The sequence below is a fragment of the Cryptomeria japonica genome, unplaced genomic scaffold (genome assembly GCF_030272615.1).
Source record: "Cryptomeria japonica unplaced genomic scaffold, Sugi_1.0 HiC_scaffold_117, whole genome shotgun sequence".
In the NCBI taxonomy this organism is placed as follows: domain Eukaryota; kingdom Viridiplantae; phylum Streptophyta; class Pinopsida; order Cupressales; family Cupressaceae; genus Cryptomeria; species Cryptomeria japonica.
This window is the reverse complement of record NW_026728939.1, coordinates 92,501-115,000: the sequence shown is the minus strand read 5'-3', so window position 1 is coordinate 115,000 and position 22,500 is coordinate 92,501. Positions and strand designations below refer to the sequence as shown.

Genomic DNA, 22,500 nt, shown 5'->3' with positions numbered 1-22,500 from the left:
TGGCTGGGTTGCGCGGCCTGGTGGGCACCATGGTGCGCACCAAGGAGCGCTCCGAAGTGTGCTCCAAGGTGCGGCGTGCACGAAGTCGGAGCCCGGTTTGCCCCGGGTACGCACCTCGCGTGCACCTTCGCCGGGGTGGGCACCTCGGCTGGGTTGCGCGCCCTGGTGCGCACCAAGGAGCGCTCCGAAGTGTGCTCCAAGGTGCGGCGTGCACGAAGTCGGAGCCCGGTTTGCCCCGGGTGCGCACCTTCGCCGCGGTGCGCACCATGGCGTGCACGAAGTCGGAGCCCGGTTTGCCCCGGGTGCGCACCTCGCGTGCACCTTCGGCGGGGTTGCGCGCCCTGGTGGGCACCATGGTGCGCACCAAGGAGCGCTCCGAAGTGTGCTCCAAGGTGCGGCGTGCACGAAGTCGGAGCCCGGTTTGCCCCGGGTGCGCACCTCGCGTGCACCTTCGGCGGGGTTGCGCGCCCTGGTGGGCACCATGGTGCGCACCAAGGAGCGCTCCGAAGTGTGCTCCAAGGTGCGGCGTGCACGAAGTCGGAGCCCGGTTTGCCCCGGGTGCGCACCTCGCGTGCACCTTCGCCGCGGTGGGCACCATGGCGTGCACGAAGTCGGAGCCCGGTTTGCCCCGGGTGCGCACCTCGCGTGCACCTTCGCCGGGGTGGGCACCTCGGCTGGGTTGCGCGCCCTGGTGCGCACCAAGGAGCGCTCCGAAGTGTGCTCCAAGGTGCGGCGTGCACGAAGTCGGAGCCCGGTTTGCCCCGGGTGCGCACCTCGCGTGCACCTTCGCCAGGGTGGGCACCTCGGTGTGCTCCGAGGTGCGAACCCGAGAGCGCTCCGAGGTGCCCACGAAGTCGAAAGTCGGGTTAATTGCATTGTTTTCCCCGGGTGCGCTCCGAGGTGCGCAACATCGGCGCGCACCAAGGAGGGCTCCGAAGTGTGCTCCAAGGTGCGCACGATGGCGTGCACCTCTGGTGCGCACGATTCGGAGCTCGGTTTGACCGGGGTGCGCACACCTTGGCTGGGTTGCGCACCTTTTGTGCGCTCCAAGGTGCGCACGAAGTCGGAGCTCGGTTTGCCCCGGGTGCGCACCTTCGCCAGGGTGCGCACCTTGATGCGCACGCCTTGGCTGGGCTGCGCACCTTGGTGGGCGCCATGGTGCGCACCTTTCGTGCGCTCCAAGGTGCGCACGAAGTCGGAGCTCGGTTTGCCCCGGGTGCGCACCTTGGTGGGCGCCATGGTGCACTCCGAGGTGCCCAAGATTGGTGCGCACCAAGGAGCGCTCCGAAGTGCGCTCCAAGGTGCGCGCGAAGTCGAAAGTTGGGTTAATTGTCCGGTTTGCCTCGGGTGCGCACCTTGCGTGCACCTTCGCCAGGGTGGGCGCCTTGGTGCGCACACCTTGGCTGGGCTGCGCACACCTTGGCACCCGCGTTTCCTTCATTTTAAATTTTTTTTTTTTACAATCTCTCAAGTGGGAAATTCTATAATCTCAACTTTTTTTGCCTTTTCAGGAAACTTTTGAATGGAGCGCATCATTGGTGCGCTCCGAAGTGTGCTCCAAAGCTCTCTCCAGCTGCGTGCACCTGCCCCGGCCGCGCACCCGGCCCCGCCCAGCTTCGCTCACCTGTCCCGGGCGTCTGGTGTGGAACCTTAGAGTAAGAAACATCACCGTGCACCTTGGCCAACGTGCGCGACTCGACCGAGCGCGCACTGGCCGAGGTGCACACCGATTTCACCTGGGTGCGCGCGCAGCACCTCGGGCGCACCGGGGTGCGCGCACAACGCCCGGGTTGCACCGTGGCCTGTGTGCTCGGGGCGCCTCGGGTGCGCGCTCGGTGTCGCCCCCGCGCGCGCGGTAGTGCGGGCAGCGCACCCCGGCCCGGCCCGGCCCCGACGAGAACGCAAACGGGCAAAAGGTTTATTCAAATAGCATTGCGACGCCCGGCGAAAAACTAAAAAAGGGTGCAACACCGGGACTTCCCGGGAGGTCACCCATCCCAGTACTACTCCGGCCCAAGCGCGCTTAACTGCGGAGTTCTGATGGGATCCGGTGCACTAACGCTGGTATGATCGCACCCGTTATGAGCTTGTCGCAGTGTGTACTTAGCAAACCGCGACCCACGTGCGAATCCACCCCGGCCACCCACCCCCGTCGAGGTGCACACCCTCCCTCGCGAAGTGCGCCCCGTTCGCCAAGTGTGAGCCCTGCCCGGGTGCGCGCACCTTGCTAGGGCGTCGGGTGTGCACCCGGCCCGGCCTACGTGCGTGCACCTGGAGGGGGCGTCGTGTGCGTGCAGTGTCCCGTCTGCAACGCGGTGCCCACACACCACCTCGGGCGCAACGACCTGCGCTCACATGTGGGCCGAGTGCACCTTGGTGCATGTTCGGGGCGCCTCGGGTGCACGCTCGATCTTGCCCCGGTGCACCAAGGCGCTCGGTTTGCCCCGGGTGCGCACTTGGTGCAAGGTGGGCACCCAAAATAGGGATCAAGCACCAAAACACAAGTTTCGGGATGCAAAATGGGACCCAAGGACCACAAATGCGTTCCAAGACCCATGATGGGTCCACGAGAACAAAAATGTGTTCCGAGACTTAATAAACAAATATTGGGTTTTAGGAGAAGAAACATGCTCTGATGCCCAAAACGAGAATCGACCCCGAAAAGGCCACAGGCCAAAAGTGGGATGCGAGACAAAAAAAAATGGGACCCGAGGACCAAAATTGGGTTCCCAGGTCGAAGACAGGGCAACCGGACAAGAAACGACCTCTAAGGCTCGAAATGAGTCCCGGCGACTAAAACTTGACAAGAAGCACCCATCAGGCACCCAACTCGACACCCATGGGATGCCGACCCACCCGGGCTTCCACCTAGCACACCTTGGCACCCACCCACCCTCGCACCCAACCTCGCACCCAACTTAGCACCTTTGAACCCACATTGGCACTCACCCTGACCCTGGCACCTTGGAACCCACATTGGCACTCACCTTGACCCTGGCACCCACCTTTGCACTCACCTTGGGACCCACCCTGGCTCCCACCTCGGCACCCACCCAGACACCCACCTTGGTTCCTTGGCACCCACCTTGGATCCTTGGCACCCACCCCGACACCCACCTTGGCACGCAACTTGGCTACTTGCCACCCATCTTGGCTCCTTGACGCCCACCCCGACAACCACCCCGTGACCTACCCTGGCTAGGGTTGGTGCACACCCACCCTGGTGCCCACCTTGGCACCCACCCTATGACCCACCTTGGCACGCACCTTAGTACCCACCCCGTTACCCACCCTAGGACCCACCCCGTGACCCACCTTGGCCAGGGTGGGTGCCTTGGTGCGCACAACTTGCCTGGGCTGCACACCAGGGCGGGCTCAAGATGGCACCCGCGTTCCGTTTTTTTCACTATCTTTCAAAACGGAAATTTTAAAATCTCATTTTTTTCTTTTTTTTGCCTTTTCTGGAAATTAGTGAAGGCAGCGCATCAAAGGTGCGCAATGCTGGTGCGAACCCGGGAGCGCTCCGATGTGTGCTCCAAGGTGCGGCGTGCACGAAGTCCGAGCCCGGTTTGCCCCGGGTGCGCACCTCGCGTGCACCTTCGCCGGGGTGAGCACCTTGGCTGGGTTGCGCGCCCTGGTGCGTACCAAGGAGCGCTCTGAAGTGTGCTCCAAGGTGCGGCGTGCACGAAGTCGGAGCCCGGTTTGCCCCGGGTGTGCACCTCGGGTGCGCACCTCGCGTGCACCTTCGCTGCGGTGGGCACCTTGGCTGGGTTGCGCGCCTTGGTGGGCACCATGCAGTGCACGAAGTCGGAGCCCGGTTTGCCCCGGGCGCGCACCTCCGCCAGGGTGGGCACCTTGGTGCGCACAACTTGCCTGGGCTGCGCACCAGGAAGGGCTCAAGATGGCACCCGCGTTCCGTTTTTTTCACTATCTTTCAGAACGGAAATTTTAAAATATCATTTTTTTTTGCCTTTTCTGGAAATTAGTGAAGGCAGCGCATCAAAGGTGCGCAACGCTGGTGCGAACCTGGGAGCGCTCCGATGTGTGCTCCAAGGTGCGGCGTGCACAAAGTCGGAGCCCGGTTTGCCCCGGGTGCGCCCTGGTGGGCACCATGGTGCGCACCAAGGAGCGCTCCGAAGTGTGCTCCAAGGTGCGGCCTGCACGAAGTCGGAGCCCGGTTTGCCCCGGGTGTGCACCTCGGGTGGGCACCTTGGTGCGCATGCCTTGCCTGGGCTGCGCACCAGGGCGGGCTCAAGATGGCACCCGCGTTCCTTTTTTTTCACTATCTTTCAAAACGGAAATTTTAAAATCTCATTTTTTTTTGCCTTTTTCTGGAAATTAGTGAAGGCAGCGCATCAAAGGTGCGCACCTCGCTGCCCACCACGGTGCGCAACGCCGGTGGGCACCCGGGAGTGCTTCGAAGTGTGCTCCAAGGTGTTGCGTGCACGTTGTCGGAGCCCGGTTTGCCCCGGGTGCGCACCTCGCGTGCACCTTCGTCGGGGTGGGCACCTTGGCTTGGTTTGCCCCGGCTGCGCTCCGAAGCGGGGTTATTGGAGCGCCGCCTCTTTTTTTGTCGGAGCGTTTGGTGGGGTTTCTCGCATTGGCTCTTCCGAGGCCCGGTTGCCACCCTGGCGCGCACGAAGTCGGAAGTAGGGTTAATTGCCCGGGTGCGCACCTTTGCCAGGGTGGCACCTTACCTGGGCTGCGCACCAGGGCGGGCTCAAGATGGCACGCGCGTTCCGTTTTTTTCACTATCTTTCAAAACGGAAATTTTAAAATCTCCTTTTTTTTTTGCCTTTTCTGGAAATTAGTGAAGGCAGCGCATCAAAGGTGCGCACCTCGCTGCCCACCTTGGTGTGCTCTGAGGTGCGCACCCGGGAGCGCTACGAAGTGTGCTCCAAGGTGCGGCGTGCACGTTGTCGGAGCCCGGTTTGCCCCGGGTGCGCACCTCGCCTGCACCTTGGCCGGGGTGGGCACCTTGGCTGGGTTTGCCCAGGGTGCGCTCCGAAGCGGGGTTACTGGAGCGCCCCCTCTTTTTTTGTCAGAGAGTTTGGTGGGGTTTCTCGCATTGGCTCTTCCCAGGCCCGGTTGTTGGGTGCGCTCCCACCCTGGCGCGCGCGAAGTTGGAAGTTGGGTTAATTGCCCGGGCGCGCACCTTCGCCAGGGTGGGCACCTTGGTGCGCAAACCTTGGCTGGGCTGCGCACCAGGGCGGGCTCAAGATGGCACCAGCATTCCCTTTTTCTCACTATCTTTCAAAACGGAAATTTTAAAATCTCGTTTTTTTTTTGCCTTTTATGGAAATTAGTGAAGGCATCGCATCAAAGGTGCGCACCTCGCTGCCCACCTTGGTGTGCTCCGAGGTGCCCACCACGGTGCGCAACGCCGGTGCGAACCCGGGAGCGCCCCGATGTGTGCTCCAAGGTGCGGCGTGCACGAAGTCGGACCCCGGTTTGCCCCGGGTGCGCACCTCGCGTGCACCTTGGTGCGCACACCTTGGCTGGGTTGCGCGGCCTGGTGGGCACCATGGTGCGCACCAAGGAGCGCTCCGAAGTGTGCTCCAAGGTGCGGCGTGCACGAAGTCGGAGCCCGGTTTGCCCCGGGTGCGCACCTTCGCCGCGGTGGGCACCATGGCGTGCACGAAGTCGGAGCCCGGTTTGCCCCGGGTGCGCACCTCGCGTGCACCTTCGCCGGGGTGGGCACCTCGGCTGGGTTGCGCGCCCTGGTGCGCACCAAGGAGCGCTCTGAAGTGTGCTCCAAGGTGCGGCGTGCACGAAGTCGGAGCCCGGTTTGCCCCGGGTGTGCACCTCGCGTGCACCTTCGCTGCGGTGGGCACCTTGGCTGGGTTGCGCGCCTTGGTGGGCACCATGCAGTGCACGAAGTCGGAGCCCGGTTTGCCCCGGGCGCGCACCTCCGCCAGGGTGGGCACCTTGGTGCGCACAACTTGCCTGGGCTGCGCACCAGGAAGGGCTCAAGATGGCACCCGCGTTCCGTTTTTTTCACTATCTTTCAGAACGGAAATTTTAAAATATCGTTTTTTTTTGCCTTTTCTGGAAATTAGTGAAGGCAGCGCATCAAAGGTGCGCAACGCTGGTGCGAACCTGGGAGCGCTCCGATGTGTGCTCCAAGGTGCGGCGTGCACGAAGTCGGACCCCGGTTTGCCCCGGGTGCGCACCTCGCGTGCACCTTGGTGCGCACACCTTGGCTGGGTTGCGCGCCCTGGTGGGCACCATGGTGCGCACCAAGGAGCGCTCCGAAGTGTGCTCCAAGGTGCGGCGTGCACGAAGTCGGAGCCCGGTTTGCCCCGGGTGCGCACCTCGCGTGCACCTTCGCCGCGGTGGGCACCATGGCGTGCACGAAGTCGGAGCCCGGTTTGCCCCGGGTGCGCACCTCGCGTGCACCTTCGCCGGGGTGGGCACCTTGGTGTGCAAACCTTGGCTGGGTTGCGCGCCCTGGTGGGCACCATGGTGCGCACCAAGGAGCGCTCCGAAGTGTGCTCCAAGGTGCGGCCTGCACGAAGTCGGAGCCCGGTTTGCCCCGGGTGTGCACCTCGGGTGGGCACCTTGGTGCGCATGCCTTGCCTGGGCTGCGCACCAGGGCGGGCTCAAGATGGCACCCGCGTTCCTTTTTTTTCACTATCTTTCAAAACGGAAATTTTAAAATCTCATTTTTTTTTGCCTTTTTCTGGAAATTAGTGAAGGCAGCGCATCAAAGGTGCGCACCTCGCTGCCCACCACGGTGCGCAACGCCGGTGGGCACCCGGGAGTGCTTCGAAGTGTGCTCCAAGGTGCTGCGTGCACGTTGTCGGAGCCCGGTTTGCCCCGGGTGCGCACCTCGCGTGCACCTTCGTCGGGGTGGGCACCTTGGCTGGGTTTGCCCCGGCTGCGCTCCGAAGCGGGGTTATTGGAGCGCCGCCTCTTTTTTTGTCGGAGCGTTTGGTGGGGTTTCTCGCATTGGCTCTTCCGAGGCCCGGTTGCCACCCTGGCGCGCACGAAGTCGGAAGTAGGGTTAATTGCCCGGGTGCGCACCTTTGCCAGGGTGGGCACCTTACCTGGGCTGCGCACCAGGGCGGGCTCAAGATGGCACGCGCGTTCCGTTTTTTTCACTATCTTTCAAAACGGAAATTTTAAAATCTCCTTTTTTTTTTGCCTTTTCTGGAAATTAGTGAAGGCAGCGCATCAAAGGTGCGCACCTCGCTGCCCACCTTGGTGTGCTCTGAGGTGCGCACCCGGGAGCGCTACGAAGTGTGCTCCAAGGTGCGGCGTGCACGTTGTCGGAGCCCGGTTTGCCCCGGGTGCGCACCTCGCCTGCACCTTGGCCGGGGTGGGCACCTTGGCTGGGTTTGCCCAGGGTGCGCTCCGAAGCGGGGTTACTGGAGCGCCCCCTCTTTTTTTGTCAGAGCGTTTGGTGGGGTTTCTCGCATTGGCTCTTCCCAGGCCCGGTTGTTGGGTGCGCTCCCACCCTGGCGCGCGCGAAGTTGGAAGTTGGGTTAATTGCCCGGGCGCGCACCTTCGCCAGGGTGGGCACCTTGGTGCGCACACCTTGGCTGGGCTGCGCACCAGGGCGGGCTCAAGATGGCACCAGCATTCCCTTTTTCTCACTATCTTTCAAAACGGAAATTTTAAAATCTCGTTTTTTTTTTGCCTTTTATGGAAATTAGTGAAGGCATCGCATCAAAGGTGCGCACCTCGCTGCCCACCTTGGTGTGCTCCGAGGTGCCCACCACGGTGCGCAACGCCGGTGCGAACCCGGGAGCGCCCCGATGTGTGCTCCAAGGTGCGGCGTGCACGAAGTCGGACCCCGGTTTGCCCCGGGTGCGCACCTCGCGTGCACCTTGGTGCGCACACCTTGGCTGGGTTGCGCGGCCTGGTGGGCACCATGGTGCGCACCAAGGAGCGCTCCGAAGTGTGCTCCAAGGTGCGGCGTGCACGAAGTCGGAGCCCGGTTTGCCCCGGGTACGCACCTCGCGTGCACCTTCGCCGGGGTGGGCACCTCGGCTGGGTTGCGCGCCCTGGTGCGCACCAAGGAGCGCTCCGAAGTGTGCTCCAAGGTGCGGCGTGCACGAAGTCGGAGCCCGGTTTGCCCCGGGTGCGCACCTTCGCCGCGGTGCGCACCATGGCGTGCACGAAGTCGGAGCCCGGTTTGCCCCGGGTGCGCACCTCGCGTGCACCTTCGGCGGGGTTGCGCGCCCTGGTGGGCACCATGGTGCGCACCAAGGAGCGCTCCGAAGTGTGCTCCAAGGTGCGGCGTGCACGAAGTCGGAGCCCGGTTTGCCCCGGGTGCGCACCTCGCGTGCACCTTCGGCGGGGTTGCGCGCCCTGGTGGGCACCATGGTGCGCACCAAGGAGCGCTCCGAAGTGTGCTCCAAGGTGCGGCGTGCACGAAGTCGGAGCCCGGTTTGCCCCGGGTGCGCACCTCGCGTGCACCTTCGCCGCGGTGGGCACCATGGCGTGCACGAAGTCGGAGCCCGGTTTGCCCCGGGTGCGCACCTCGCGTGCACCTTCGCCGGGGTGGGCACCTCGGCTGGGTTGCGCGCCCTGGTGCGCACCAAGGAGCGCTCCGAAGTGTGCTCCAAGGTGCGGCGTGCACGAAGTCGGAGCCCGGTTTGCCCCGGGTGCGCACCTCGCGTGCACCTTCGCCAGGGTGGGCACCTCGGTGCGCACACCTTCTCAATGTTTTCTTGCCTTTTCTGGAAATTGGTGAAGGCAGCGCATCAAAGGTGCGCACCTCGGTGTGCTCCGAGGTGCGAACCCGAGAGCGCTCCGAGGTGCCCACGAAGTCGAAAGTCGGGTTAATTGCATTGTTTTCCCCGGGTGCGCTCCGAGGTGCGCAACATCGGCGCGCACCAAGGAGGGCTCCGAAGTGTGCTCCAAGGTGCGCACGATGGCGTGCACCTCTGGTGCGCACGATTCGGAGCTCGGTTTGACCGGGGTGCGCACACCTTGGCTGGGTTGCGCACCTTTTGTGCGCTCCAAGGTGCGCACGAAGTCGGAGCTCGGTTTGCCCCGGGTGCGCACCTTCGCCAGGGTGCGCACCTTGATGCGCACGCCTTGGCTGGGCTGCGCACCTTGGTGGGCGCCATGGTGCGCACCTTTCGTGCGCTCCAAGGTGCGCACGAAGTCGGAGCTCGGTTTGCCCCGGGTGCGCACCTTGGTGGGCGCCATGGTGCACTCCGAGGTGCCCAAGATTGGTGCGCACCAAGGAGCGCTCCGAAGTGCGCTCCAAGGTGCGCGCGAAGTCGAAAGTTGGGTTAATTGTCCGGTTTGCCTCGGGTGCGCACCTTGCGTGCACCTTCGCCAGGGTGGGCGCCTTGGTGCGCACACCTTGGCTGGGCTGCGCACACCTTGGCACCCGCGTTTCCTTCATTTTAAATTTTTTTTTTTTACAATCTCTCAAGTGGGAAATTCTATAATCTCAACTTTTTTTGCCTTTTCAGGAAACTTTTGAATGGAGCGCATCATTGGTGCGCTCCGAAGTGTGCTCCAAAGCTCTCTCCAGCTGCGTGCACCTGCCCCGGCCGCGCACCCGGCCCCGCCCAGCTTCGCTCACCTGTCCCGGGCGTCTGGTGCGGAACCTTAGAGTAAGAAACATCACCGTGCACCTTGGCCAACGTGCGCGACTCGACCGAGCGCGCACTGGCCGAGGTGCACACCGATTTCACCTGGGTGCGCGCGCAGCACCTCGGGCGCACCGGGGTGCGCGCACAACGCCCGGGTTGCACCGTGGCCTGTGTGCTCGGGGCGCCTCGGGTGCGCGCTCGGTGTCGCCCCCCGCGCGCGCGGTAGTGCGGGCAGCGCACCCCGGCCCGGCCCGGCCCCGACGAGAACGCAAACGGGCAAAAGGTTTATTCAAATAGCATTGCGACGCCCGGCGAAAAACTAAAAAAGGGTGCAACACCGGGACTTCCCGGGAGGTCACCCATCCCAGTACTACTCCGGCCCAAGCGCGCTTAACTGCGGAGTTCTGATGGGATCCGGTGCACTAACGCTGGTATGATCGCACCCGTTATGAGCTTGTCGCAGTGTGTACTTAGCAAACCGCGACCCACGTGCGAATCCACCCCGGCCACCCACCCCCGTCGAGGTGCACACCCTCCCTCGCGAAGTGCGCCCCGTTCGCCAAGTGTGAGCCCTGCCCGGGTGCGCGCACCTTGCTAGGGCGTCGGGTGTGCACCCGGCCCGGCCTACGTGCGTGCACCTGGAGGGGGCGTCGTGTGCGTGCAGTGTCCCGTCTGCAACGCGGTGCCCACACACCACCTCGGGCGCAACGACCTGCGCTCACATGTGGGCCGAGTGCACCTTGGTGCATGTTCGGGGCGCCTCGGGTGCACGCTCGATCTTGCCCCGGTGCACCAAGGCGCTCGGTTTGCCCCGGGTGCGCACTTGGTGCAAGGTGGGCACCCAAAATAGGGATCAAGCACCAAAACACAAGTTTCGGGATGCAAAATGGGACCCAAGGACCACAAATGCGTTCCAAGACCCATGATGGGTCCACGAGAACAAAAATGTGTTCCGAGACTTAATAAACAAATATTGGGTTTTAGGAGAAGAAACATGCTCTGATGCCCAAAACGAGAATCGACCCCGAAAAGGCCACAGGCCAAAAGTGGGATGCGAGACAAAAAAAAATGGGACCCGAGGACCAAAATTGGGTTCCCAGGTCGAAGACAGGGCAACCGGACAAGAAACGACCTCTAAGGCTCGAAATGAGTCCCGACGACTAAAACTTGACAAGAAGCACCCATCAGGCACCCAACTCGACACCCATGGGATGCCGACCCACCCGGGCTTCCACCTAGCACACCTTGGCACCCACCCACCCTCGCACCCAACCTCGCACCCAACTTAGCACCTTTGAACCCACATTGGCACTCACCCTGACCCTGGCACCTTGGAACCCACATTGGCACTCACCTTGACCCTGGCACCCACCTTTGCACTCACCTTGGGACCCACCCTGGCTCCCACCTCGGCACCCACCCAGACACCCACCTTGGTTCCTTGGCACCCACCTTGGATCCTTGGCACCCACCCCGACACCCACCTTGGCACGCAACTTGGCTACTTGCCACCCACCTTGGCTCCTTGACGCCCACCCCGACAACCACCCCGTGACCTACCCTGGCTAGGGTTGGTGCACACCCACCCTGGTGCCCACCTTGGCACCCACCCTATGACCCACCTTGGCACGCACCTTAGTACCCACCCCGTTACCCACCCTAGGACCCACCCCGTGACCCACCTTGGCCAGGGTGGGTGCACCCACCCTGGTGCCCACCTTGGCACCCACCCATCCTAGCACCCAGCCTGTGACCGGGCTTGGAACCCAACCTTGCACCCGCACCCGTCTTGGCCAGTGTGGGTGCGCACCCATCCTGGCACCCACGTTGTGACACACCCTTTAACCCACGCACCCTAGCACCCACGTTGGCACCCACCTTGGAACCCAACCTAGCAACTTGGCACCCACCCCGTGACCCACCTTGGCATCCACCATAGCAGTCGCCGACTTGGCACCCACCTCGGCACCCACCTTGACACTTGTGGACCCACCTTGCCACTCACCCTAGCATCGACCCATCCTAGCACCCACCCTGGCACCTTTGCACCCTAGCACTCACCCATCCTAGCACCTAACCTGTGACCCACCTTGACACTCACCCTCGCACCCACCTTGGAACCCAACCTAGCACCCACCCACCCTGACACCAACCCTAGCACCTACCCACCCTTGCACCCACCCTGTGACCCATCTTGGCACCCACCCATCCTACCACTCAACCTATCACCCACCTTCTCACCCACCTTGGCATCCACCTTAGCACCCACCCACACTGGCACCTTGGCACCCACCTCGGGCAAGGTGGGTGCACACCCACCCTGGCACCCAATTTAGAACCCACCGAGCATGTTACCCACCTTGGCACCCACATTGCAGCCCACCCTAGTACCCACCCTATGACCCACATTGGCATCCACACCCTAGCACCCAGGCACCTCGACACCCGCCTTGACACCCACCCTAGCACTGAACCTGTGACCCACCTTGGAACTCACCCTAGAACCCACCCACCCTGTGAACCACCTTGGCATCCACCTTAGCACCCACCCACCTTGGCACCCACTCTAGCACTCACCCATCCTAACACCCAACTTGTTACCCACCTTGGCACCCGCCCTCGCGTCCACCTTGAAACCCACCCTAGCACCCACCCACGCAGGAGCCCACCTTGGCACCCAACCTAACACCCACGCATCCTGGCACCCAACTTGTGACCCACCTTGGAACCCACCCTAGTACCCACCTTTGAACCCACTATATCACCAACCCACCTTGGCACCCACCCTATGACCCTCTTTGGAATCCACCCTAGCACGCACCCACCCTGGCACCCACCATGGAGCGCACCCTAGCACCCACCCACCTCGGCACGCACCTCAACACCCACCTTGGTGTGCGCACTGCGCCAACCTCTCAAAGACCCTATGTGGTGCGCTCCAAAGTGTACACCTTTGGTGCGCTCCAAGGTGCGCACCTTTGGTGCACACCGAGGTGCACACCAAAGTGTGCACCGAGGTGAGCACCAAAGTGCACTCCAGGGTGCACACCAAGGCGTGCACCTTTGGTGCGGTCAATGCAAACGAATTCGGAAGTTGGGGTCGATGTCCTAATCGCTGCTGCAGACTACACGTATGAGAATCGGACAAATAGCTTTATATAGGGGAGGTGTTGCGTTTGATGGGTCGACTCCCCTGGTTGTGTGCACTGCACCAACTTCAAAGACCCTGTCTTGTTTAAGAAGTCAAAAGTTGGGGTGGATGTCCTAATCATTGCTGCAGTCTACGCATGTATGAGAATCAGACAAATAGCTTATATAGGGGAGGTGTTGCATTCGGTGGGTTGACTCCCCTGGTTGTGCGCACTGCGCCAACCTCAAAGACCCCGCATAGCAGAAGAAGTCGGAAGTCGGATTTTGGTGAGCATCAAGGCGTGCACCTTTGGTGCGGTCAACGCAGACGAATTCAGAAGTTGGGGTGGATGTCCTAATCGTTGTTGCAGGCTACACATGTATGAGAATCAGACAAATAGCTTATATAGGGGAGGTGTTGGGTTTGATGGGTCAACTCCCTTGGTTGTGCGCATTACGCCAACCTCAAAGACCTTGTTTTCGTTAAGAAGTCAAAAGTTGGGGTCAATGTCCTAATGGCTCCTGCAGGCTACACATGTATGAGAATCGGACAAATAGCTTATATAGGGGAGGTGTTGGGTTTGATGGGTCGACTCCCCTGGTTGTGCGCATTACGTCAACCTCAAAGACCTTGTTTTCGTTAAGAAGTCAAAAGTTGGGGTCGATGTCCTAATTGCTCCTGTAGACTACACATGTATGAGAATCAGACAAATAGCTTATATAGGGGAGGTGTTGGGTTTGATGGGTTGACTCCCCTAGTTGTTCGCATTACACCAACCTCAAAGACCTTGTTTTCGTTTAGAAGCCGAAAGTTGGGGTCGATGTCCTAATTGCTCCTGCAGGCTACGCATGTATGAGAATCAGACAAATAGCTTATATAGGGGAGGTGTTGGGTTTGATGGGTCGACTCCCCTGGTTGTGCGCATTGCGCCAACCTCAAAGACCCTGCATTGCGGATGAAGTCGAAAGTCAGAGTTTGGTGTGCTACAAGGTGTGGTCGAAGGTGCTCACCTAGGTGTGCACCTTTGGAGCACAGGAAAAGTGCCCTCCAAAAGTGCGCACCTTTGGAGTGCACAAAAGTGCCCTCCAAAAGTGCGCACCTTTGGAGCGCAGAAAAGTGCCCTCCAAAAAGTGCCCTCCAAAAGTGCGCACCTTTGGAGCGCAGAAAAGTGCCCTCCAAAAAGTGCCCTCCAAAAGTGCGCACCTTTGGAGCGCAGAAAAGTGCCCTCCAAAAAGTGCCCTCCAAAAGTGCGCACCTTTGGAGCGCAGAAAAGTGCCCTCCAAAAGTGCGCACCTTTGGAGCGCAGAAAAGTGCCCTCCAAAAAGTGCCCTCCAAAAGTGCGCACCTTTGGAGCGCAGAAAAGTGCCCTCCAAAAAGTGCCCTCCAAAAGTGCGCACCTTTGGAGCGCAGAAAAGTGCCCTCCAAAAAGTGCCCTCCAAAAGTGCGCACCTTTGGAGCGCAGAAAAGTGCCCTCCAAAAAGTGCCCTCCAAAAGTGCGCACCTTTGGAGCGCAGAAAAGTGCCCTCCAAAAAGTGCCCTCCAAAAGTGCGCACCTTTGGAGCGCAGAAAAGTGCCCTCCAAAAAGTGCCCTCCAAAAGTGCGCACCTTTGGAGCGCAGAAAAGTGCCCTCCAAAAAGTGCCCTCCAAAAGTGCGCACCTTTGGAGCGCAGAAAAGTGCCCTCCAAAAGTGCGCACCTTTGGAGCGCACAAAAGTGCCCTCCAAAAGTGCGCACTTTTGGTGCGCACCAAGGCGCTGGTTCGGTCGTTGCAGGCGAGTTCGGAAGTTGGGGTCGATGTCCTGAGCGGAGGTGCAAACTACACAGGTGTCGGAATCGGACAAATAGCTTATATAGGGGAGGTGTATGCTTCGATGGGTCGACTCCCCAGGTTGAGCGCACCGCGCCAACCTCAAAGACCCTACGGTATGGATGAAGTCGGAAGTTGGGTCCGATGACCGATTCGATTAGTAGGTATGCTCATGAGGTCGGAATTTGGGTCCGATGACCTGCCATGTGCAGGAAGGCGAATGTTGACACTGTGCGTTGCAAGGTGCACACCAAGGCGCTGGTGCGGTCTTTTTAGTCGAGTTCGGAAGTTGGGGTCGATGTCCTGATCGGAGGTGCAAGCTACACAGGTGTGGGAATCGGACAAATAGCTTATATAGGGGAGGTGTATGCTTCGTTGGGTCGACTCCCCGGGTTGAGCGCACCGCGCCAACCTCAAAGACCCTACGGTATGGATGAAGTCGGAAGTTGGGTCCGATGACCGATTCGATATGTAGGCATACTCGCGAGGTCGGAATTTGGGTCCGATGACCTGCCACGTGCAGGAAGGCGAATGTTGGCACTGTGCGTTGCAAGGTGCGCACCAAGGCGCTGGTTCGGTCGTTGGAGGCGAGTTCGGAAGTTGGGGTCGATGTCTTGATCGGAGGTGCAAACTACACAGGTGTGGGAATCGGACAAATAGCTTATATAGGGGAGGTGTATGCTTCGTTGGGTCGACTCCCCGGGTTGAGCGCACCGCGCCAACCTCAAAGACCCTACGGTATGGATGAAGTCGGAAGTTGGGTCCGATGACCGATTCGATATGTAGGCATACTCGCGAGGTCGGAATTTGGGTCCGATGACCTGCCATGTGCAGGAAGGCGAATGTTGGGACTGTGCGTCGCAAGGTGCGCACCAAGGCGCTGGTGCCGTCGTTGCAGTCGAGTTCGGAAGTTGGGGTCGATGTCCTGGTCAGAGGTGCAAACTACACAGGTGTGGGAATCGGACAAATAGCTTATATAGGGGAGGTGTATGCTTCGATGGGTCGACTCCCTGGGTTGAGCGCACCGCGCCAACCTCAAAGACCCTACAGTATGGATGAAGTCGGAAGTTGGGTCCGATGACCGATTCGATACGTAGGCATATTGGCGAGGTCTGAATTTGTGTCCGATGACCTGCCATGCGCAGGAAGGCGGAATTTGGGTCCGATGACCGAGTTGATGGCGTGCCATGCGCAGAAAGGCGGAATTTGGGTCCGATGACCGAGTTGATGTTGATGGCCCGCCATGCACAGGAAGGCGGAATTTGGGTCCGATGACCGATTTGAAGGCGTGCCATACGCAAAAAGGCGGAGTTTGGGTCCGATGACCGAGTTGATATTGATGGCCCGCCATGCGCAGGAAGGCGGAATTTGGGTCCGATGACCTGACATACGCATGGAGTCCGACTCGGGGGCCGATGTTCGATTCGATGACTTGCATTGTGGGTAAAGTCGGAAGTTGTGGTCTTTGACCCGATTCGATGACCAGACTTCGGCTGCTTGAGAATCGGACAAATAACTTATATAGGGGAGGTAGTGTTCTCGAGCATCCTCCCCCCGTGCCCGTTTATGTCGATTGATGCTGGTGCTCGACTGGTTGGAGCGCTCGGATGCAAAAATCTTGCACCAGGATTTATCGATTGTGATGGACACGGCAAGTCTCCTGATTGCTATGCAGGAGCTCATCGTGAATCTCTATGCGGCCTTGGTATGGACTCGACCTGCGGAATGGTTCGGCAATGGTAGTCGCTCCAACACGTCCTTGCAATGGCCACAGAGGTGATTCGACTAGAGCTCCAGTCTAGCTTTTGGGTTGCTTGGCGGACTGGTATAGCCGCGATCGAGTTCCGGCCATGAACGTTTTAGATAGCTCTTGGGCTTTCTGGGACGGAAGTCGGAAGTTTGGGCTGTTGTCCGATTTGATGACCATTCTTCGGATGTGTGAGAATCGGACAAATAACTTATATAGGGGACTGTGTTGTCTCACGCAGCCCCCTCCGTGCCCCTCTATCTCGACCGATGTTGGTGCTTGAAAGGGTTGGGATCGCTCGGATTTATAAACGTGCACCACCATTTGTCGAGTGTGAGGGACGCGGCAGGTCTCCTAAATGCTATGCGGGCGCTCTCTGAGAATCTCTATCCGGCCTCGACACAGACTAGTCTTGCTGAATGGTTTGGCACTGGTAGTCGATCCAACACGTCGTTGTTGTGGCCGCCTAGGCGATTCGATTCGAGCCCCCGTCTAGCTTTTGGGTTGCTTGGCGGATTTTGCCCTATCCGCAAGTGAGCTCGGTCCCTAAACGTTCGAGAAACCCGATTGCTATGCGCCGACTCTCTTTCTTGCGAGCCTCCATCTAGCTTTTGGGTCTCTACGGAACGGAAGTCGGAATCTGGGACCGTTGTTTGATTCGACGAGGCAGACTACGGTTGTGCGAGAATCGGACAAATAACTTATATAGGGGAGGTGTTGACTGGAGCATTCTCCCCCGTGCCCCTCTAACTCGACCAATGCTGGCGCTCGAACGGTGGTAGCGCTCGGATTTTCATTGAGCGCCAGCATTGGTCGATTTAGAGGGGCATGCGAGATTCCCGAATGCTATGCGAGGGCTCTAACGGAAATGTCTATTGGTTTCGGTATGGATGCAATTGCGAGTGGTTCGGCAAAGGTAGTCGTTCCGATGCGTCCATGTCGTGGCCAAATCGATAATTCGATTTGAGCCCTCGTATAGCATTTGGGTCTCTCGATGTGATTCCGCATTCCAGTCCCTTTGGGCACTGCTTGAGCCGCATCCCAGGGGGTTCCCTTCCCAATAATCTGCCTCGCAACCCGATTGCTATGCGGTGAGGCTCCTCGGCCGCCTCGGAACTATCTGTGTATCAGACGCATCGCGGGATAAGGGGTTGGCAACGGTAGTCGCCCCAAGCGCGTCCGATGCTTGGACCATTCCGAGGCGGCCCTGAAGCCTCTTCCGTCTAGCCGTTGGGTCCTTCTCGTCGCATCCCTCGCCTCGCACCCCGATTGCTATGCGGTGAGGCTCCTCGGCCGCCTCGGAACTATCTGTGTATCGGACGCGTCGCGGGATAAGGGGTTGTCACTGGTAGTCGCCCCAAGCGCGTCCGATGCTTGGACCATTCCGAGGCGGCCCTGAAGCCTCTTCCGTCTAGCCGTTGGGTCCTTCTCGCCGCATCCCTCGCCTCGCACCCCGATTGCTATGCGGTGAGGCTCCTCGGCCGCCTCGGAACTATCTGTGTATCGGACGCGTCGCGGGATAAGGGGTTGTCATTGGTAGTCGCCCCAAGCGCGTCCGATGCTTGGACCATTCCGAGGCGGCCCTGAAGCCTCTTCCGTCTAGCCGTTGGGTCCTTCTCGCCGCATCCCTCGCCTCGCACCCCGATTGCTATGCGGTGAGGCTCCTCGGCCGCCTCGGAACTATCTGTGTATCGGACGCGTCGCGGGATAAGGGGTTGTCACTGGTAGTCGCCCCAAGCGCGTCCGATGCTTGGACCATTCCGAGGCGGCCCTGAAGCCTCTTCCGTCTAGCCGTTGGGTCCTTCTCGCCGCATCCCTCGCCTCGCACCCCGATTGCTATGCGGTGAGGCTCCTCGGCCGCCTCGGAACTATCTGTGTATCGGACGCGTCGCGGGATAAGGGGTTGTCACTGGTAGTCGCCCCAAGCGCGTTCGATGCTTGGACCATTCCGAGGCGGCCCTGAAGCCTCTTCCGTCTAGCCGTTGGGTCCTTCTCGCCGCATCCCTCGCCTCGCACCCCGATTGCTATGCGGTGAGGCTCCTCGGCCGCCTTGGAACTATCTGTGTATCGGACGCGTCGCGGGATAAGGGGTTGTCACTGGTAGTCGCCCCAAGCGCGTCCGATGCTTGGACCATTCCGAGGCGGACCCGAAGCCTCTTCCGTCTAGCCGTTGGGTCCTTCTCGCCGCATCCTTCGCCTCGCACCCCGATTGCTATGCGGTGAGGCTCCTCGGCCGCCTCGGAACTATCTGTGTATCGGACGCGTCGCGGGATAAGGGGTTGTCACTGGTAGTCGCCCCAAGCGCGTCCGATGCTTGGACCATTCCGAGGCGGACCCGAAGCCTCTTCCGTCTAGCCGTTGGGTCCTTCTCGCCGCATCCCTCGCCTCGCACCCCGATTGCTATGCGGTGAGGCTCCTCGGCCGCCTTGGAACTATCTGTGTATCGGACGCGTCGCGGGATAAGGGGTTGTCACTGGTAGTCGCCCCAAGCGCGTCCGATGCTTGGACCATTCCGAGGCGGACCCGAAGCCTCTTCCGTCTAGCCGTTGGGTCCTTCTCGCCGCATCCCTCGCCTCGCACCCCGATTGCTATGCGGTGAGGCTCCTCGGCCGCCTTGGAACTATCTGTGTATCGGACGCGTCGCGGGATAAGGGGTTGTCACTGGTAGTCGCCCCAAGCGCGTCCGATGCTTGGACCATTCCGAGGCGGACCCGAAGCCTCTTCCGTCTAGCCGTTGGGTCCTTCTCGCCGCATCCCTCGCCTCGCACCCCGATTGCTATGCGGTGAGGCTCCTCGGCCGCCTTGGAACTATCTGTGTATCGGACGCGTCGCGGGATAAGGGGTTGTCACTGGTAGTCGCCCCAAGCGCGTCCGATGCTTGGACCATTCCGAGGCGGCCCCGAAGCCTCTTCCGTGTAGCCGTTGGGTCGTTCTCGCCGCATCCCTCGCCTCGCACCCCGATTGCTATGCGGTGAGGCTCCTCGGCCGCCTTGGAACTATCTGTGTATCGGACGCGTCGTGGGATAAGGGGTTGTCACTGGTAGTCGCCCCAAGCGCGTCCGATGCTTGGACCATTCCGAGGCGGCCCCGAAGCCTCTTCCGTGTAGCCGTTGGGTCCTTCTCGCCGCATCCCTCGCCTCGCACCCCGATTGCTATGCGGTGAGGCTCCTCGGCCGCCTTGGAACTATCTGTGTATCGGACGCGTCGCGGGATAAGGGGTTGTCACTGGTAGTCGCCCCAAGCGCGTCCGATGCTTGGACCATTCCGAGGCGGACCTGAAGCCTCTTCCCTCTAGCCGTTGGGGCTTTCTCGCCGCATCCCTCGCCTCGCACCCTGATTGCTATGCTGTGAGGCTCCTCGGCCGCCTTGGAACTATCTGTGTATCGGACGCATCGCGGGATAAGGGGTTGGCAGTGGTAGTCGCCCCAAGCGCATCCGATGCTTGGACCATTCCGAGGCGGCCCTGCAGCCTCTTCCGTCTAGCCGTTGGGGCCATCTCGCCGCATCCCCCACCTCGCACCACGATTGCTATGCGGTGAGGCTCCTTGGCCGCCTCGGAACTATCTGTGTATCGGACGCATCGCGGGATAAGGGGTTGTCACTGGTAGTCGCCCCAAGCGCGTCCGATGCTTGGACTATTCCGAGGCGGCCCTGCAGCCTCTTCCGTCTAGCCGTTGGGGCCATCTCGCTGCATCCCCCACCTCCTCGGCCGCCTCGGAACTATCTGTGTATCGGACGCATCGCGGGATAAGGGGTTGGCAGTGGTAGTCGCCCCAAGCGCGTCCGATGCTTGGACTATTCCGAGGCAGCCCTGCAGCCTCTTCCGTCTAGCCTTTGGGGCCATCTCGCCGCATCCCTCGCCTCGCACCCCGATTGCTATGCGGTGAGGCTCCTCGGCCGCCTGGGAACTATCTTCGTATCGGACGCATCGCGGGATAAGGGGTTGTCACTGGTAGTCGCCCCAAGCGCGTCCGATGCTTGGACTATTCCGAGGCGGCCCTGTGGCCTCTTCCGTCTAGCCGTTGGGGCCATCTCGCCGCATCCCCCACCTCGCACCCCGATTGCTATGCGGTGAGGCTCTTCGGCCGCCTTGGAACTATCTTCGTATCGGACGCATCGCGGGATAAGGGGTTGTCACTGGTAGTGGCCCCAAGCGCGTCCGATGCTTGGACTATTCCGAGGCGGCCCTGCAGCCTCTTCCGTCTAGCCGTTGGGGCCATCTCGCCGCATCCCCCACCTCGCACCCCGATTGCTATGCGGTGAGGCTCCTCGGCCGCCTTGGAACTATCTTCGTATCGGACGCATCGCGGGATAAGGGGTTGTCACTGGTAGTCGCCCCAAGCGCGTCCGATGCTTGGACTATTCCGACGCGGCCCTGTGGCCTCTTCCGTCTAGCCGTTGGGGCCATCTCGCCGCATCCCCCACCTCGCACCCCGATTGCTATGCGGTGAGGCTCCTCGGCCGCCTTGGAACCATCTTCGTATCGGACGCATCGCGGGATAGGGGGCTGTCACTGGTAGTCGCCCCAAGCGTGTCCGATGCTTGGACCATTCCTAGGCGGCCCTGAAGCCTCTTCCGTCTAGCCGTTGGGGCCTTCCCGCCCCATCCCTCGCCTCGCACCCCCGATTGCTATGCGGTGAGGCTCCTCGGCCGCCTTGGAACCATCTGTGTATCGGACGCATCGCGGGATAAGGGGTTGGCACTGGCAGTCGCCCCAAGCGCGTCCGATGCTTGGACCATTCCGAGGTGGCCCTGAAGCCTCTTCCGTCTAGCCGTTGGGGCCTTCCCGCCCCATCCCTCGCCTCGCACCCCGATTGATATGCGGTGAGGCTCCTCGGCCGCCTTGGAACTATCTGTGTATCGGACGCATCGCGGGATAAGGGGTTGGCACTGGTAGTCGTCCCAATCGCATCCGATGCTTGGACCATTCCGAGGCGGCCCTGCAGCCTCTTCCGTTTAGCCGTCGGGGCCTTCCCGCCGCATCCCTCGCCTCGCATCCCGATTCCTATGCGGTGAGTCTTCTCGGCCGCCGCGGAACTATACCTGTTATTGCTACTGCATCCTTCGGCTGGTAACCTCCTCTGCCGCCTTGGAACGTTCTCTTTGTCGGACGCGTCGCGGGATAAGGGGTTGGCACTGGTAGTCGCCCCAAGCGCGCCCGATGCATAGACCGCTCCGAGTCGACCTTGCTTTCAGCCTCTCACATGCATAGACCTCTCTGAGTCGACCCTGCAGCCTCTCACGTTTAGCCTTTGGAATCTCGCCTCACAACATGATTGCTATCCTTGATGCATCCCTTGCCTCGAGCCCTGATTGCTTTCTTGGCTGCATCCCTCCTCTCCTCACAGCCCGGTTGTCATCACTGCTTCATCCGTCGCTTCATGCATTCTGGCTGCTGGGCCCTTCCCACCGCACACCTCGATTGCTATCTCTTCTGCATCACACACCCCGATTGCTATCTCTGCTACATCCCTCGGCTCTCACTTCTGCATCCTTCGCCTCACACCTCGATTGCTATCAATGCTGCATCCGTAACCTCACACCCCGATTGCTATGCGGGGAGGCTCCTTGGCCGCCTTGGAAATTTCTGTGTGTCGGACGCACCGCGGGATAAGGGGTTGGCACTGGTAGTCGCCCCAAGTGCGCCCGATTCTTAGACCGCTTCGAGGTGACCTCGTAGCCTCTTTCGTCCAGGCTTCCTGCCTTCAACGCCCTTTTTACACCTCGATTGCTATGCGCGGGCTCGTTGGCGTCTATCACCTCTCTGCGAAGAGTGGCACGATGATTGTTGGGGTAAATCGTAGCAGTCCGATCTCTGGCCTTGGGCCATTGTGAGGGCTGATCGATTTCCTGTGCGCATCTCGTGTTCGCCCAGTAACAGACTCGACGACTTGTAATCGGTCTTGTTCCCGATTGTTCCTGGAGGTAGTCTTCGGAACTCTTGGATTTGACCTGTCACTCGAACTGTCCTCTTCCGAGGATGCTTGTGTGTGTGTGCTTGTGCCATTTCCTTGGCGGTATTAACGAGATATTAAAGAGCGGAGTGAGCGCCTCGCCCAGCTATGTTTGGGGCTCTCACTCCCTTACCCGGTGTGCGACCGCTTTGCACGTAGGTTGCGGAGCATCGCGACTCTTTCGATGTTTGGCGGTTGTCTTCCGGTGATGCGTTGGTCCCGAAGTGCACGTTACTAGCATTTCTGCCATTGTTCTCGATCTTTGGCACGTTCCTTCGTTGCAATTGGATATATATCTCCGTTTAT

General features: G+C 60.6%; 2 non-coding genes across 2 annotated transcripts; both read right to left on the bottom strand.

Annotated features, from left to right (window-relative positions):
- Positions 1-1,959: 1,959 nt before the first annotated feature.
- On the bottom strand, positions 1,960-2,078 carry LOC131865706 (5S ribosomal RNA). Its single transcript, XR_009364388.1, has one exon. It is a non-coding gene; the product is annotated as a 5S ribosomal RNA (ribosomal RNA).
- Positions 2,079-9,883: 7,805 nt separating this feature from the next.
- On the bottom strand, positions 9,884-10,002 carry LOC131865697 (5S ribosomal RNA). The gene has a single exon (XR_009364379.1). It is a non-coding gene; the product is annotated as a 5S ribosomal RNA (ribosomal RNA).
- Between the last annotated feature and the right edge of the window lie 12,498 nt (positions 10,003-22,500).